Here is a 7,088-nt window from a genome sequence, read left to right on the forward strand (position 1 = left end):
AGAAAAAGTGCAGCATGGGAGCACCCCCCCCCCCAAACAAGCTCTCCAACAGGATGTGAAATCACAAAGGGCACAGCATGATATGATATCGCCCCTTCGGAGGGGATACTGCATACTGACACTAGTAACTCTTTGAAAGGTCCCAGCCAAAGGCAACAAGCAACCGTGGCAATCATTTTGCCAGATAAATATCGCAACATCAATATGCGCGTTGCGGGTGATTCACTTACGGCTATGTTAGAGTTGTAATGCAAAGTCGTTTGCGCTCCGGTCGGAAAAGCGGTTCTATTTTTATTCAATTGCACTTTTTTTCCCATTAAAAATCGATTGTGAGACCGTCAAAATTATGTTTATGTACCGTATTTTCCCGACTATAAGCCGCTACTTTTTCCCTCGATTTTGAACCATGCGGCTAATACAATAAAACAAATTATTTCACCAGTAGGGGGCGTTCAATAGTTCAGAAAATACGTGAAATAAATCTTGATTTTTTTTTTTTTCTTGGGTCTGCTCTGTTTTAATTAGCAAAGTTGATGCTGTGTTAAAAGGCACTGTTTATGGACCTTTATGTGCATTCACAACACAAAATCCTTCTGTACCTGCAGGAAGCAACTCATTTTTGAAGACCACGGATTAGAGTCTGGTGCGGTTTGTACATCATTTATTTATTTTTTATTTTTGTTTTTCCCCAATAATAGTTGCCGCAGCTTATATACAGGTGTGTCTTATAGTCCGGAAAATGTCGGCAATAAGATGGCGGGTCATTCTTGTAAAATGCAAAAGGATTCAGCCATTTTGATATGAAGCAGCTATTTTGGGGCCAATTTGACCATCAATGAAAACACTATTTTTTTGGTGTATTTGCCAACAAATCTGACACACATACAGTACACAACACTGTACTAGATAGATGGTCATATTTAAACTCCACACAAAATGGTTTAGTGTGGTCTGAGTATGGCAGCGACTTGCCCAAAAAAAAAAAAATCGTCATTGTGTGAATAATTAAATGGCATGCTAATTAAAAAGAGTGTTCCCACTGTTTATCAGGTAATGTCGATGCTGAGCCTTGGGATGTTTCCAGTGAAGGCATCAGGCCAAGCGAAAGGGCTGTCCAACATTTAGATGTCTTCATGCTTGTTTATTTATGGCAACCATTGTTTATCAATACTTGCCAGTACTAGCTGTGCGAATTCTGTCTCTCCTGAAATAACACAGTACCATATTTTTTTTTTGTCCAATGCATGAAAAAGGTCATTAATGTTACAACAAATACACCACAACCTGACTCTTGATACCTCCACAGAAAAAAAAACAATAACAAAAAAACACAACTTCTTCAAATTCTCATGCATGAATATAAAGATTCCATCTCCTGTGACCTCTTGATGACCTTCAAGATGTTGATAAAGTGAGGAGTTTGGAGGGGCAAGGTGAGAGAAAAAGGGTAATATTAGTGCTTGTCTCTTTTGTGAAACAATGTCAGTAGAGTGGTTGGAAAAGTCACTAAACATAAAATACAGAAGTTCTGAATTACATTGAGGCAGAAAAAATACAGCAATTTTATTGTTTGGTATCCACGTAAGAGAAATTCATCTCACTAAAAAAGACATTTAGGCTGTTTAGGTTGTTATCCAGCTCCAATATTAATTTCATTTTATAATGTCGACCACATTTTCTGGACTATAAGGCGCACCCGTATAAAAGATGTAGCAACTCTTGAAAAAAAAAATCGAGATTTATTTAGCGTATTTTCTGAACAATAGAGCGCCCCTAGTGGTGACAGAAAAATCCACAGTAAAGCTGCACGGTTGTATTCGCCGCATGGTTAAAAAAATAGCAAAAAAGTAGCGACCTATAGTCCGGAAAATACGGTAAATATTTGTAGCACTCACCTGTTATCAATAACCCTCCGACAATTTTAATTTCACTTAACTGTAAAACTACAATTTTCAGGCATTCTATGGTGATGAGAAACACATTTTGAACAGTGTCCTGAAAATTGTGCTGAGCTGCAGTAAAAGTCACGAGCAGCTTGTCACACCGGGCTCTTCAGGTCCATCTGTCAGACTGACATCACAGCAATAGATCGGACATGTACCAACGTTGTTATAATAGTCCTGGTGTGCTGGCGGAAGTGAGATGACATGGTCCCACTGTGCCAAAAGCAGTCGCCCGAAACTTTAAAAAAAAAAAAGCAACAACAAAAATAGGTGGAAATTGCTGAGCAAATGAAGTAAAATAAGCCATTGAAATTTAAAAAGCGCCATGACAACAAAGCTAGCTCGGTGTCCTCCACAGGATGTGATCTTGTGAAAACATCTGGTTTGTAAGAAGATGTCGGTGATGATTCCTGCACGTGGTATCCATCTGTGAGGCCCACAGCAAAAAAGGCAGGTCACCCTTGTGCTAACGGCGGCTCCTTCTATTGCCATGCTCCTCATACACACCAGAAGCATGTGTCAAACGCACGTCACCACTGCATGCTCTCATCCATCAGTTGTTTCCCAGCAATGAGGAGACGGCAAATTCTCCTGCGGTCTCCAAGTTTGAGCTTTTGCTGAGGTTTTCCTCCCGCTTGATTTTTCCCTCACAGCTGCGGAACCTTTTAACATCACGTTCACGTGTGTTGAAGTGGAAGTCTCTTGGACTCCAAGACCAAGTGATTCAATTAAAAAAAAAAAAAATCGTCCATGTGACCCAAGACAGTGGGTTACATAAGCGTGAAGAGAAAGAAACAGCTGGGATTGAATATCCGTAGATTTATATCAGAAAAAAAGATGATTAAAACAGTCTCAGTATATAACGTTAAAGGTGCACATATAAAGGAAAAAAAAAGCAAAATGATTGCAGACGAGGTGTAAAAATGAAAATGTTCTCTTTTGCAATGTGCAGTTTGTTCCCAAACAGGGAGTGATGATGCCAGAGCAGGACGCCATATGTCAACTCTGCATTCAGTACACACGTGCATTCACATGACAACACTCTCCATGTGAGTTGGCCGACAGAAATGCGCACTCAGGCCAAAATATTAGGAACACTTACGCAATGACATGATCATTACAAAAGCTTCAAGACTGTACATCAAAATGTTTTCATTGACAAAGATAATAATGCACGGATGCATTCATTTTGACAACAAGTCTGTGATTCATTATTAGAAGTTGTAGTAGTATTGTTATTACTTATTATTATTATTATTATTACTATTATTACTAATTAAGAGCTTTCTGATTTTGCATGTTCTCTTTGTATTTGCGTCAGTCTACTTCCAATATTTTGGCTTCCCCCTCCCATTCTAAAACCGAGCATAGGAGTTAAAATGACCGCCTTAAATCACGTCTACTTGTGTGGAAGTGTGTTGGTCTTGCTGTCCTGTGATTGGCTTCCAACGAGGTCAATGTACCCCTCCTCTCATAAAAAAAAAAATAAAAAAAATAATCAGCCTTGGTATTTTTGTCTCGGACCGGCCCCTAGTAAATTATCAGAGCACAACCGACTCGTAAAAGGAACGTATTTTATCATAATTCCAAAGCCTAAACCAAACGATCGAAACTAATACCGAACGTAATGACGGGACTATCTTGCTGTCAAATGATGAGCGTTTCACGAATTACGTAACTTTATGATGAACTCCACTCGGTAAAAATGTGTTTGCATGTTTTGATGGAGATGATTCACCATTCAAAAATGGAATTCATTGATTGCAGATAAACTAACGTAACCATGGTAACCCGGTGAACAGGATCCAGCATGACGGCAGGCTGTTGATGCGGAAACTAAGGCAGCCTGCTTGCGTAATCCGATCAGGCTTGACACTCATATATGTACATCTTCACACCTGGCGAGATGCGGAGAAATAAGTGTGCCATGTTCTAATGTGTGGCTCCAGAGTATCATAAAAAAAAAAAAATGCGTTCATTAAAGAGAGGCAGTGAAAATGTTCTAAGGAAGAAGGAAGAAATGTTCTACTTATTGAGTCTGATTCCCACTTTGGTTGCGTGATGAATAAATGTGTGAATGATGCATGCGTGCGCACGTGTGGGGGTGTGTGTGCGCGTGTGTGTGTGTGTGTGTTTTGTGAGCTGATGGCAGTGGTGGGTGGGTGCAAAGAGATAGCATGGATGCCACTTTAAAATGCAGCGTTTTGTCTTTCCATTTCTGTTCCCCCAGTCCAAGAAAATCAGATTTTCCCTCTCTCGCCATCGTTTCTTGTTCGAAGAACACAACACGGATTCACAGGTTGATGTCAAATTTCAAAGTTTTCTTTCCATTTAGGACGCATTTGTGCAATGTGCTTTATTGAGAGGCTGGCGTCAAAGTGCACTTTTCAAATGTTGCCTCATTCGACCATTCAAAAAAATGAAGAAGCAAAATTTCCGAATGGCAGGACTCGACCGAGATTCCTTCTGTTTGCCGAAGGAAGAGAGAACGTGATTGGTTTTTTTTTTTTTGTTTTTTTTAGGAAAGAAACAATGAGCAGATCTGCAGCCGGTATGAGTGAATTCGCCTCGGCTTTTTAAAAACAATTCCTGTGAGGAATCATTTTTCTTCGCTTGGAACGCGCTCACTATTCAAATGATCGAACGCACACGCTCGGTATTTTCACGCTTCCTTCATAAATAATGCTCGTGTGAAAGAAAAAAACAAAACAACTTCCGCCATCAGACATGAATATTGCAAAGATCGGCCCGTGATATCAACACGCGTCGCACCACTGGTCATTTCACAATCAGCACTTCCAACGAGCGATTATCTTGCAAGAGCCGAAGTGTCGACTTGGCTGCAAATGTTCGAGCGTGAGGCTGTCAAGCATCAGCGAAGGACGAGCACTTTTGTTGCCCGGAAAGAGTTAACAGGTGAATTCAGTCCCGGGGGGAAGCGCGAGCCAAAACGATTCCCACATGCCGAGTAGGATTATTGCTGACAACTTGTCTTTAGCCTCCCACGGCGCCTGGCGAGTGCGTTTCAAATGCTATCTCTGACGAAAAGCCACCGAATTTTCGGTACGATTGTCGCATCTCCGCGTGTACGTTCCCTCAAGTGATGACCTTGTTTTGACTCCTGGTTTATTCTTAAGAACAATATGCTTTCATGGATGAGAAGTGTGCGTGCGTGTGTGTCTCAAATTCCGTCACAGATGGTATATCAAATAAGCAGGGAAATAAAAGTTTACAAATACACCCACTTGAGTTCAAAGTAAATCTCAGCTGGACTCCTGAGCTTTGCCGGCACAAAGCGAGCGACCCGTTATTATTTTCTTGTAGAATGGAATTTTGAAGTGAACAAGTATCCTTTCATTCTCCATCCAGCTCACAACGCCATCTGGGAATGGATTTTCGTTTTGTCAATGATGGCGTCGCTTCCAGAAGCAGTGCACTGTGCTGAGGTGACAAGTCAGTGCTCCGTCAATAAACTTTTATTGGTCACTTAATCCCGAGCACATTGAGACTGAGATGCCGGCAGGAAACATCCCACCGGCCTCCGATGCCAAAGGGACTGGGATGATTTTCACACAATAAAATAGATTGTAATGGTATGGTTTCAAAATAAATAAATATATATATATATAAACAATGGTTCAATGACAGTGATTATATTTCATTCATTATTCTTTAACCTTTGAAAATGAGGCTTTAACTTCACATCATATTTATCTTTTGAAATGCCAGCAAGCCACCAAGCTGAACAAATGTTAGCTGCGCGAGATTATTTCTGAAGTTCCGCACAATGACAGAAGTTGAAAGAAAGCGAAACACGTATTTGGAGTGAAGCCCGAATTTCAACGTATTTCAGTTTTTGCTGTTTTTTCTTTCCATCCCAAACCGGCTTCCTTGCTTCTTGGTCTACCTGACGTCAGTAGACATTAAAATCAAAAAGAGAACACACAATTACTGTCCATGATAACAAATGGCTTACCCTGACCACTACCCTTTCCTGATCATTCATACTTTCCCAAAAATTGCCAACATTTGGCAAATGTCAGTCAGGGTGTGTAAACTTATGAGCGTGACTGTATATCCTGCGGCGAGTTTCGCGTTGTGCATCCTCAGAGGACATCTGTGAGCTTCAAGACTGCAGACCACGAGGCACACACGCATTGATAAATGCACGTCACGCAACTATAAGAGAGAGTTACTCCCATTGAAATAAGAAGCGATAAAAATCAACTCTAAACCGAGATCGAATGCAACGTGATAGCGAGCTGCCACGTGAATGAACTTGCGTCTCGCAAAACCCCCACACGGTGTCTGAAACACAAATAGCCGGTCGGTGGTGAGTTGCGGTGGACGTGCGCTTGTGGGTAGAGAGCAAGACGAGAGGCTTTCCATTGATGGACTGCGTTTGCCCAGCCACTTTTAAGAGAACATTTGCTGCACGGAAACATCTTGTTCCTTTCAACAGACACAGATGCTGCGACTAATTGCCAGAGTTTTTAGAAGCGGTGGAAAAACACTGACAAATGATACATTTCAACAAAATTGTCTCCTGCCAAGAACATTTAAGTCCAATAACATCCTCCCACAAAAGATAAAAAACATTAAACGTATAAATTATACATACATTAGATCGTCATCTTAATTTTTTGGGATACTGGCTGTAGTTTTCATCATCGTATGGGCGTGTGTGGGGGTGTGGGGGTGTGTGTGTGTGTGCAAACAAAGCAAACCAAAAAAATTTGGCACAATTTCCAACAGCATTCTCAATCCAAAATTCCCAATAACGTGATAAACATAGATCGCAATCCTTTTTTTTTTCTTCTCTTTTTCTGGTTTCTGTACTAAAATTGGTCTTTTTAAGAAGCTATTGTACTACGCTTGACCCAAATCAACAATGGCGTAATCTGCCCAATCCTCTTTTCACAATTTGGGTATTTAATGTTTGGATATTTTGAAATGCCAGAACTGGACAAAATAAATGCTTCTTTTGTTCCGTGTAGGCGTCATCAGCGCAAAAAATATTATTATTCCTTTCCCGGGATTATTGTGGTTTCAGGGAAAAAAAATTGCTGTTTTTACTGCAAAATAAGACATAAAAGCGGCATATGTGCAATGTAACCAAATAAATTGTTGAAAACTGCACTTAAA

The sequence above is a fragment of the Idiotropiscis lumnitzeri genome, chromosome 11, assembly GCF_059441095.1.
Source record: "Idiotropiscis lumnitzeri isolate Australia: NSW breed Sydney's pygmy pipehorse chromosome 11, RoL_Ilum_1.0, whole genome shotgun sequence".
NCBI classification, from domain to species: domain Eukaryota; kingdom Metazoa; phylum Chordata; class Actinopteri; order Syngnathiformes; family Syngnathidae; genus Idiotropiscis; species Idiotropiscis lumnitzeri.